Genomic DNA, 12,539 nt, shown 5'->3' with positions numbered 1-12,539 from the left:
CAGAGTCCAATCCATTTTGCATGTGCAGCAGATGTCAGCAGGCTGAATGTGTACTGTTTTCTCCTTCATTTGTATATTGCCAGCTTTCCCCTCCATTTCCATCCTCCGCCAGAAGTGTCTGCCACCCCAGTTGTTTTCTTCTGCCTAGGGATTAAGGAAGGATGCCATACATGTGCACAATGGTCTGATCTCATGTTTGACCTAAATTATTCACATTTGTGTTCTTACTCAACTAAGCTTTCTTTCTCTATTTTGAGCTATAATGTTGGCAGTATGGAAAAGAAAAAGAAATGTTTCTTTAATTGGTTTAATATAAGAGATGTTTTAGTTAGGTAATTAAAGTTAGGTAAGCTTAAGTAACACTAGAGATTAGGGAAATACTGAAAGGAAAAGTTACGGATATTGAAAGTGGTTCCATGAATTGGGCTTACCAGTAAGCCTTCAACTATAAGCCCTTTTATAATTTTTTGGCACTAAATGCCAAAAAGAACAAATGGTGAGAGCATCATTTGTGACAGAATTTTCTTCCAAATTGGAATTCAGAGATACTCAACAAATAAAGGATTTATTTCTCCAATATTTTTGAAATCCCGAAGATAAAATATAATTCACACGTGAGCCACTTCTCTGTAGCTATAGATTCTCTCCCTAACTTTTCTTAAGGTGTCCTAAAGTGATACAAAAACGTTCTTTCAACCCAAAGGTTTAGAAATCAAAACAGTCTGTGCTATAACATCTTTGTAGACACCTTAGAGACTATGTGGTTTCTAGACCAAACACAATTATTATTACTTAACTGATGATCCTGGAAAGATGAAAACACTTTCCCAAGGCCTCACCAGTGTAAGTATTTGCTCCTCATCAGCCGGTTCCCCCCCGGTCCATCCTTCCTCCTTCTTTCCCGTACAAGCACGTATAGTATACTTGCTGACGTACCCAAGAGTTTTAAGTAAAAACTAACTTTAAGGAAAGGCCGTTCTACTTAAATTACTTGTTTTGTGTTGATGAAATTAGGAATAATTCCTTGCACGTGATCTAGGAGACTTTGTATGCTTGACTTCCAGCACCTCCTGGAGAAATCTCTCCCTCTTTGCTTTCTTCTCATCTGTTCCTGTAGTCAGGCACCCCATCAGTTAGGCCTGGGGTAATTGCCCCACTATTCTGTACTCTGGAGAAAGCTCTAGAGAACTCCTTCCACATCGTATTACACTTTTTCGGTCTGTCAGGGATCATGCTGTCCAGACAGAGCAATGGAATCAGGAGAGCTGAGCTCCTAGCACAGATTAATAGAAAAGACATGGGCTGTGAAGTCACATCTGGCTTCTGATCTTGTTCTACAACTCACTAGCTTTGGAGCCCTGGGAAAATTATTTAACATCTCAGACTCTGTCTCATACTATGTAAAACAAAACTGAACAAAACCCCTGTTATCCTCAGTGTCCATATATTGTAAATGAGAGGTTGACTTGTTATCTCCAACTGCCTTCCAACCCTCCTAGTAAGGGCATGACCCACTGACTTTTTTTGTTATAGAAACTCAATGAGTTCTAATCCCATCATTGTTAAACAAGTGTCCCCTGTCCTAGAGTGGAGGACTTTTGTCTGACCTCACTTGGTACTAGATGCTTGATCCGGAATAAGCTACTTATTTTCTTTGTGTGTCTGTTTTATGTATGGCTGTTGTGAGGGTTTAACATTGTCCAATGGGTAGTAGGTACTGAAAGAATGTTATCATTTTTAAAATAAAAATCTGCATCTCGCTGTTACCGTCTTTCGTGTAAGTAATTGTCATCTTGTACCTCACTTGATCAGATACTGTAAATTACCGCACTGAGCTCCCATTGTTACTAGGTGATTCTGCACTTTATCTTAAATTCTTCCATTTAAAAATTTTAAACTTAGATGATCTTGATGGCCATTTAAATTAAAATACCATTTATTGTTCCCATGTTTTTATCATTTTCCCAAAAATACTGATTTTTTTCCTTGAAATTGCTATTTAGGAGAGTTCACAACATATTTCCTTTATAACTCATTAACTATTCATTGTTCTCTTATGGGTGGGCAGGGGAAATGAAAGGGACAGGTTCTGGAGCCAAGCCACTTATCCAGGAAAGTGGAGGAAGCCATTTCCACCACCGAAATAAATAAAGCTTCCCTTCTAATCTCCTTTGAGGTAGAATATTGGGATGCAGGTATTTTCCTGAGATTCTGAATCTCAGAGCTTTGGAGAGAGGTCCTCCTTCAGAAGCTCAATGACCTTGATTTACATGGCAAATATATTGGGAAGTATTGTTCCAGAGTCTTTTAAGTGGTCAGAGGAAAGATGATTATGCAGTCATCTGGGGGAATTTGGGGCGGTCTAGACAGACAATCTAGGAAATTCTGGAAAAGATATTATCAAGATAGCTTGTCTAGACAGTATAAGATTTAATTTTCAAATGCTTAAACTGCCTTAAGAGAGAATCTGCTTTAAGTTGATCTATACTGGTACTTAAAATCCTACCCTTGAATTTAGACAGTTATGCCGTTTGTGAAGTTGAAGAGACAATGTGTGCTTCATGCCCTTAGGAAAAGAATAACAATGATGGAAAGATTGGAAGAAGAAGGTACAGTGATCAGAACTGAGGCTACAATTGTTGGATTAGCTCTCGTGAAGTTTGAATTTAGTAACTTTTGTTTGCAAGGATGGCTTTTCATATAGAACCAGGACATATCGTTGTCTTATATTTTAGTTTATAAATAGAATGAATGCTTTGCTATTACCTGTCCCATACTACATAAAATAATGAACTAGTATCCTCTTTAAACCTCTGTTCTGCCTTTACATAATGAAGATTATTTCATCATACAAAAAAAAAAAAAAAAGAAACATTTTGCTTTTCGCTTTTATTGTGGCCTTTGTGGACATTTTAACATTCAGTTTTTTTCTTTGCTGTGTTCTTTCTTTAAAATAACTCATTATCTTACACTGAGTTCCCCAAATTGTTGAAACTCACTGTTAGGAAATGATACAGTGGACTTAGCTTTTCAGATAACTGATGTCACAGAAGTAAAGACATCACTTTGGAAGCAAATCAAGACTCCCTTTGTGATTTAACAGCCTCAGATCTTGCAGGAGGAAATTAGCAGTTGCTTTAAGTAATGACAAATAGTTTGAGGGAAAAAAAAGAGAAAAGCCTTGCTTAGTCTTCCAGTTAGAAAAATAGGCCTTATTTTACACTCCTAGCATTTTAATAGCAATATTTACACTCCTGAATACTGTATTCCAAAATCTACTCTTGCCCTATAGTGAATGTCTTCTGACCACACACAGAATGTCATTGATTACTGTATTAAACAGATTTTCTGTTTCCTGTAGTACAGTTGGGAATTGGTAGACCTACTAATTAACTCCAGTTCTATAAGATATATGTCAATCAATTCTTGGGTATCTGCCAGTGGTTTTTGACACTGCAGATAACTGCCAATGAGGTCACATACTTTATGCACATGTGTGTGTTTATCATAAAAATGCACAGTTCACAGAAAGTGATTCAGAGCTAGAGTACAGATGAGTTTTGAGTTTAAACTCTCAGTATCCATGCCATTCAAACGAAAAATGTAAGTCATCCTTACAAGACAGAATATTCCCAAATGGCTCTTAGTATATGGTATTTCCCCTTCAAATTTACATCTGCTAATAACAAAAATGTATGAGTTTCGGACGAGTATAGCTTTTCAAAAAAGTCTCTGGATGCTTTCTCAAATTCCAAATGGGCCTTTTCTATATACCGGGCAGGAAATCTGAAGAAAGATGGACCCAGATGAGAGCTGGAAAATATTAACTCTATAAATACTCTCATAATGTCATGATCTCAATTTATGATTGAACCAAGGGGACATTAAGAAATGCAGTGAAGCTTAATGGCTATCTCCAAGGTCATTTCTGTAATGACAACCCATATATCTAGATATAAAATAAAATGTTTTGTCTGGTTCTTCCCTTCCATGAAGAATAAGACTTTGCTTTTATGCAAAACTTTGAATCAAATGCTCTTAGTAAGAGTCTTCAAGGCCAAAATGCTATTTAAGTGGTAGTTAGTGCTCTGGTGACTAATTTATACATCTATCTAACCTCTTCTTATTGTGTTCTCTCTCTCAATGCATGATGCTGTTTATCCCAGTAGAGCACAGGTTTATTTCTAGGAGGAAATGTACTAAAGCTGAGAAATTTAGATGTCTTGGTAAAACAGTGAGGAGTTACTTTTGGGTAACTCTTTCTGTCTTTCTTAGATTATACAGTGGAGTCTGAATTTACTTTTTAGTGGACTAACTTAGGTGGGAAAAGTCAGGATTCCTTGGAGATTTCTTCTTGGCTACTCATTATTTCCACCAGAGGCAGTGTGTTCCTCATTTGCACCACTGACTGAGTAACATGTTGTTAGAGCAAGTCCATTATGATTTCTAGGTCTCTCTTTCCTAATATTTCAATACTTGAATCATGTTGGAAGGTGGACCTTTATAAGTTACCATGCTGAATAAATAGTACCACCATTTATATTGCAAATTAAATTTATTATTTTTTTATTTAATAATTTTTTTAATGTTTATTTTTGAGAGAGAGAGAAAGACAGAGTGGGAGCTGGAGAGGCACAGAGAGAGAGGGAGACCCAGAATCTGAGGCAGGCTCCTGGCTCTGCGCTGTCAGCACAGAGCCTGATGTAGAGCTAGAACTCACTTGCCATGAGATCATGACCTAAGCTGAAGTCAGACACTTAACCAACTAGGCCACCCAGGTGACCTCTTGGAACTTAAATTTTAAAACACTCTTATATTTGTATTTGAGGAACAGAATCATAGTTCATAAATTCTGAGTAAACTTAACAGCTCAGCAATATATTTTTCATGAGCTATTAACATTCTAATTTCTAAATATTATCAATAAGACAGTTTCTCAAAATTAATAGAACCAGTAGTTAAATGAGGTAGTAGGGGGACCTAAGTCATGATTAGAAACAAGGTTAGAAAAGAAAAAAGTTCACAAATGATTAAAAAAAAAAAAGTGAGAGAGAACCAGAAATCCCCCTCACCCTGTTTAAAATGTTACAAATCACCGTTTTGTTTTTTGACTTGTTTGCTCTAAATATGTGATATGAAAACACCATAGTAATGACATTAATATTTTACCTTCTACCACATATTTGGTTCATTTGAAAAAAAGATTTTTTTCCTCAAAGTATTTCACTGTGTTTTATTCCTAAGAACAATGTCAGATAAAAATGGAAATGTTAGCATTCAATTCTTAGGGTATTTAGTCTCATGTTTTATCATATCTGGTTTACCTACTGCAAGAAAAATAATTTGGACCAAATTAAATAGTTTTCTAAAGGCCATCCATATTGGTTCAATGACGTCATTGTCAATTACTTCTTAAAAGTCTTTAATGTACTCAGTTTTTGAATCACATCTTCATTCATAATCAACATAGGTATAAGGACTGACTCATATACAGCATGTTAATCAAAATATTTTTTCTTCTCCTGAACCCTCAAGAGCTAGTATGGATCGAAGACCTTCCATTTATTCGATATAGCCAGTCACTGGAGGTATAGACTACCCAAATTGCTCTTTCTCCTATCTATGTCTTTTTGATTGATTCTTCTGCACTCATTCCTCATATGATCTATTTTAAGAAAATTATGTACCCATAAAAACTTTTAATTTGTTACCAATATTACATTTTACAGTAAACATGAAGAGTAGTACTAAACCCTGTTGCCTTAAGGAAAATAGCAGAGTAGGCTTAGACTGAATTTCCACAGATCAGAATATATTTGCCTTCTCTTGCAGTGTTTCAAATAGGTATCAGCAAGTTATCTTGCAGATTTGTTGCATATGGTTCACTTTGATGATAATCTGAAAAAATAATATAATTGCATACTAAATTATTTGGATAACTACCTCATAATCATTTAAGATATTTGTTTCTTTGCTTGGGGATTATGATCATGTGAGTGTCAAGAATACTCCTTTAATTTTCTTGGGCTAATGAGAAAGAAACAAAGGTTGACTTGATATGCAAATGATGTATTCCTGCCAAGAATAAGCCAAAGTAAGGTCAGAGTGGACTGTGTGAAGGAAGGTTTTGCTGTGGTTGAAAGAGAGAAAAGTGGTTAGAAAGTGCAGTCACTCCAGAGCACAGAGGAGGGTTGGTCTACCAGACCCAAAGACTGTAGCTTCTGGACACTAGAACCATGTTCATATTGTAAGAAGGTATTTACTTTTTAGAATACACAGGGGTATCATTATCACTTTGCATTACTATTGCAAATTTTAATTTTGTTCCCTAGTTTTGTTGGTACTTAATTTTAATCATGAAGAACATATAATTCCACAAATTTACTTAATTTTAGGAAATATATGATAGAAGGTAAACCTGACAGTACAGTAAGAAGATACCTTGTGGTAGTTTTTAAGCAGATAGTGTCCCCTCTTCTCTGTGTTCACATCTGAGGACGCTCTCCTTGCCCTAGTGTGATGTCCCCTGGTCATGGGCTCCTCATGGCACTCAGCTGCTCCAGACTTAACACATGTGGTTAATTTGGACAGGATGAGAGCTGGGGAAGTAGAAATAACAAAGGCTGGTGATGAGAATCAGCGTGAGGTGATGAGAACAGCACTGAGGTGAAAAGGAAAGACATAATGAGAAAACCAGTACTTTTGCAATAGAAGTTTTATTTATTAAATAGATTTGAGTAGATACTAGGCATAATAGAAGCATAACATTTATATCTTAAGTTCTTTAGATTTGTAGCTACATTTCTGCTCACTTGCTACAATCAATGCCCAAATGACCTTGGAAGCAATTTGTATTCAGATGACTAATTCAATAGAGATAAAACTGACTTTACTAAAAATATAGGAAACATTTTTCCTAAGCCACGTCCTCATAATAATAGTGAGGAATATAAATAAAAATGTCTGCCCCAAAGAGCTAACATACATGTGAATCTCTAACTTAAACATAGGTGAAACATCAGTAATAATAACAGTTATATTCCCAACAACTAACACTTATTGAGGAATAAGTGCTTTGAATTTGTTACCTCATTCATTCTTCACAAAATCTGATGAGCTAGGTACCCTTATATTCTCATTGTACGCTTGAGAAAGGTAAGGTTTTCATGGCTATTTTGTAAATGTACCTGAGGCAAGCATCCTGTTCAGTGGTTTGTGTCTGAGACCACAACATGCTCCTTTCAAAGGAAGTTACTAACAGCATGTAGTGGAAGAGGAGTGATGAAGTCATTCATTCTAATTTAGAGGACTAAGTTAAGGATTCTTGTGTTGTATTTATTTTATATTTTGAAAATACTCAACAATACTTCAGATTCATTGCCTAGTTTGAACAGGTGATGACTGTAAATAAGGGGAATTCATGAAGTGAACAAAGGCATTCACATTTCAGTTGGATTTAGAAAAATGAGTGAAGTATTGATAGTTGTGAAAGATAGTCGAGACTAGAAGGGCAGAATAAAAGGACAGAGTCATAAATGAGGAAATGGCAAATATCCCAGTGTGCAGAGAGTATAGTGATTTCAAAAAAGAAGGCTGGAAAATTAGGATCAACTTGAATTTGGGGAAGCCAGTCAAGAGCAATATAAATTTTTTGAAGAGACTACTATTATCGCTATGATTGGCTTTATTTTTTTTTTTAATTTTTTTTTTCAACGTTTATTTATTTTTGGGACAGAGAGAGACAGAGCATGAATGGGGGAGGGGCAGAGAGAGAGGGAGACACAGAGTCGGAAACAGGCTCCAGGCTCTGAGCCATCAGCCCAGAGCCCGACGCGGGGCTCGAACTCACAGACCGTGAGATCGTGACCTGGCTGAAGTCGGACGCTTAACCGACTGCGCCACCCAGGCGCCCCATGATTGGCTTTAAAACATATTTTCATGTAAACACATTTTTGCCATAAATGTAATTGGGAGGGGGTACGGAGTGATGAATGGACATATAGCTGTGTCCATTTTGGGAGTGTGGCAAACATTTGAATGGTGACATGATGAGAGCCTAAACTAATATTGAGTGAAAGATATTAAATATATTTAAAATCCTTACAGGAAAGTAAAAATAAAAATAATATCCAAATCTCCTAAGCTACTAGGTGAAATACAGTTGAGAAGAGGACACTGTTTAAATTCTCCAATAAAAAATGCTTTCCCAATTCCTTTGGGATAATTAGAGAAACACGTTTTGTAGCATATTGTGGTTCATGCACACTCAATTTTCACTTCTGAGTCTACAAATAAGCTGAATTTATGTTGTGCATAAAACATTAAGCTATCATATGCAAAGTTATGTGAATTTCTCACCCATAGTGTATCTCACAAAAGCATGATTTCTCCAAGCTTGTAAATCCAAAGAATGCTATTTTGTGTAATGCATATGTGAAAGCAATTCAGACACATTGTTTAAAAAATAAAAATAAAAAACAAACAAAAAACAACTAAATAGAAAGAAATAAAATATACAGTACTTAGAAACAGTGATTTTATTGAAAAATCTGAGCTTTATTTTTAATTACATTTTTACGTTATAACTTATTCTGTGAAATTTTTATTAAAATGATACATCTGATTTATTCTTTGTTATTCTGTTCAGTTTCTCTCCTGCTACAGCTATTCCCCATGATTTTTTCATTATGTTTATTAATATTAATGCCTGTCATTGTTGGGATACTTGATGGCTTTATCAGTATTTTATAGCAGTTTATTTTCACAACTCCGTGATGAAAGTGTTGTCTCCATTTTTTAGTTTGGGAAACTGAATTTTAGCGCGGTTCATCATACTTCTATCACACAACTAGTTAGTCTGTTGCCATAACCATCCTAGCATATTGCTTTTCGGTAACGTAAATCTTATGTCTGATATTGTACCACTTATACTTTATTGGAATGATGCTATACATCATGTTTTCTTTAATGGTTTTTTTTAAATTGTGGTAAGAATAATTAACACAAGATCTACTGTCTTAATACCTTTTAAGTGCATGGTTCATTATTATTAACTATAGGCGTAACGCTGTACAGACGACCTCTAGAATTTAGTCATTTTGCATAACTGAAACTTTATACTTGTTGAGCAGCAAATCCCCATGTCCCCTACCCACAGTCCCTGACAACCACCATTCTACTCTCTATTTCTGAGGCTTTGGCTATTTTAGGTTCCTCCTTTAAGTGGAATCATAGAGCATTTGTCCTTCTGTGATGGCTTATTTTATTTAGCATAATACCCTTCAGATTCATTCCAGTATTATTTGCAGTAGCTAAGATATAGAAACAACCCAAATATCCATCAACAGATGGATGGATAAGGGGCGCCTGGGTGGCGCAGTCGGTTAAGCGTCCGACTTCAGCCAGGTCACGATCTTGCGGTCCGTGAGTTCGAGCCCCGCATCAGGCTCTGGGCTGATGGCTCGGAGCCTGGAGCCTGTTTCCGATTCTGTGTCTCCCTCTCTCTCTGCCCCTCCCCTGTTCATGCTCTGTCTCTCTCGGTCCGAAAAATAAATAAACGTTGAAAAAAAAATTAAAAAAAAAAAAACAGATGGATGGATAAATAAAATGTGGTAGATACATAAAATGGAATATTATTAAGTCTTAAAAAAGAAAGAAAGCCTGCTATTCAACAACATATACTGTGTGTTCATTAATACTCAGGTCTAAAACCTCTCAAAACAATGAATTGCAAGTGAAATGAATTACAGCTTGCATTATTGGAAGCCTCTTGAAAGAAACATTAAGTTCTTTGTTTTAAAAATGTGACAGTGCCTGTCATCTTGGTGAAATTTCATGGCAGTGATAAATTCATGGAATCTTTTAAAAGATATGGTAATAATCAGGGAGTCATGTTTCAGTAAAAGAAGTGCTAGGATACCTCACAGAAACATACTTTCTGATTCTACTAATTCTGTCTCTGTGTAATCTTAATATTGAGCCAAGATAAACAAAGCATACCTGCTTGTGCTTCTACTCAAACACACAGGAGAGTGGTAGTATGTTTTATAATCAAGGAGAATTGTAGTTCTTTTTCATCCCAAAGGGAAATGCAGAATCTGTAGCATTAATAGCAATATATTTTAAATAGAATACTTAAAATATAAAAATATAAAAATTGGTTTTCTCTCATTTAAAGTTAGCAGTGAAACATGTCCTCTTTTTCTTAATATTTTGATTATATACTGTCTCAATATAGAGAAATCTCGATGCTGATCTATATAAAATTCTAAATTCTCTAATAAACCAAAAATATGTAATTTATATGGAAAGTTATCAAAAAACAGAAAATTGGCAGTTACTATTCTGTTTCTTAATATAAATGGCTCTTTTCAATCTACTTATGCCTATGAAGATATTGAATATTAATGTATTTGAAAAAACTATCTTTTTTACTCAAATTTAATTTTGTACTTAAGAGTCTTTAGAAATTCTGGCCAAAACAAATGCATTTAGAGAAATGTAAATTTACATGAAAGGACATCCTTTAATCACTGTCTAAAAACTTGGCCAGCATAAGCCTTGAAATTTTATTTAACACAATTGCTTCTGTCTTTGCATATTTCGCCCTTACACTTTAGTAATTTAAATATATTCCTTTATAAGTGATAGAAAATTTGGTATCAGGGTCTGTGCACAGTTTTGAGATTTGTACATTTACATGCAGGCAATATAGTTTCAAATTGTCAGAAATCAAACTGTATAGAATGACTACTTTCCATTTTTATTTTATTTTTATTTTCCAGTCTGACATTTTAATTCAATTTTGCATCTTTGGTCACTGAAAGCAATCTCAAGAATTGCTGAGTGGTTAAAAAGGGAGTCTAATGGGATCTAAAATCAATTCACAGGTCTGTCACTGATTCATTGTGTGACTTTTGCTGCCACCGAAATGACATTAAATTGGTCTCTTCAAAATTTTCACACCTCAAGATTTCTCACGTGATAAAAAAAATAGTTACCTTGAATGCATTATACATATTCACTTAAGAAAATAGGTTAGTGATTAAATACAGGACTAGCTTCTATTTCAGCAAGTTACCTCACTTGTGATGATCACAAAGCTTTACACAGAGGCTAAAAGTCTGAATCTTTCTAATGTTGCAAATGGGGTTCTGTATACATGCCAGGGTTCAAGCTCCTTTTAAGTGCTTCTGTCCTGGCAAACTTTTTTTTCTTTTGATTTACATTTTGTTGGCATTTAATAGCTGTCTTACCTCATATTTAAATTACTTAACCTGGAAAGGATGAATATTTAGTGCCCCACATTTCTTGCCCTTTGCTGGCCTAAATCTTGGAGGCAAATGTAAGATTTGCCATAAGGAATACCTTTTCTTTGTATTATCTTATGCTAGATAGCAATTCTAGCTAATACCTTGACACTACATCAAATTTTTGCCAACAGCATTATGGAATTTTTTAAAATTCATGCTAAAATTCCATAGTCTCTTAGACGTAAGTAAAAATCTTTTTTTCCCCTAGAATGAGGTGTAATAACTCACCTGACAGATGAATAGGAAAAGATGATGTAAATGGTAAGCAAAATATAACCATTTTTACAATGCGAACATCTAGAAAACTAGAAGTGAACTGACATACCCTTGTTTATAAAGTACATCAGAGGCAATCAGTAGTTTCCAATGTCTTGATTAAAATCAACTTCAGATAAAAAAAAAATGAAATGAAGTGTTTGCTGTATGAATGCATGAATAAAAAAAAAATTAGTCACATTTACTTTTCTACTTTGCACTTAACAAGTCCAAAACTTTATTAATTTCCTAAGACAGAAATAAGAAGTATATTTCAACTATGCTGCTGAGAAAAAGATATGATCTCGGAAGATTTTAGTACCAGAAATTAAGTTGGAAAATTTGATGTCTACGTAACTACTTCAGGCTAGTACTATGCTGAACACAGAGCTGAACACTATCTGATGTCTCACTTAAAAAAATTTTATGAAAAAAAATTATATCGAGTTAAACTGTGACCACATTTCCGTGAAATTCTTATTCAAAAATACATGTTTATGAAATACCAAAGCTTACCATTAGCATGTAGCTCATCTAATTTCTATCCTTCATATTTAATATAGGAAATTGAAGCTCAGATTGCTTCTAAAATATGATGGCTACTTAGCGGCAAAAGCTGAACTTAAACTCAGTTCTCCTGACAGCTAATTCAGATTCTTTTCTAGTTTACTATGTTGTCTTCACTTTCATTGCCAAACATGTAAAAAAAAAAAAAAAGCCATGAAAAAATTTTCCATGGATTCCAAGCTTTGTATCAAGTTTTTGTTTCCAAAATTAAAATAAATTGAATAACCTTAGATATTTATTTTTAAAAATACAGTTACCTTTTACTTTCTCTAGGGGCTCATGGTCTGATTATAAACATTAGCAAGTAATTTCAGAGAAGAATTGTATGGTTTCTTTCACAAAAGTACTATTTCTTTATTGAAAATGAGTCATTTGCCTTTTAAAACAGATAAAATTTGAACATTG

At 34.7% G+C, this 12,539-nt stretch overlaps 1 protein-coding gene across 2 annotated transcripts in view; it reads left to right on the top strand.

Annotated features, from left to right (window-relative positions):
• The window catches only part of SEMA3A (semaphorin 3A), a 468,512-nt gene that overhangs the window by 337,424 nt on the left and 118,549 nt on the right, over nt 1–12,539 (top strand). The window lies entirely within an intron of this gene.

The sequence above is a fragment of the Prionailurus viverrinus genome, chromosome A2, assembly GCF_022837055.1.
Source record: "Prionailurus viverrinus isolate Anna chromosome A2, UM_Priviv_1.0, whole genome shotgun sequence".
NCBI lineage: Eukaryota > Metazoa > Chordata > Mammalia > Carnivora > Felidae > Prionailurus > Prionailurus viverrinus.
Note: the sequence above shows the minus strand (reverse complement) of the source record. Positions and strands in the feature narration are given on the sequence as shown.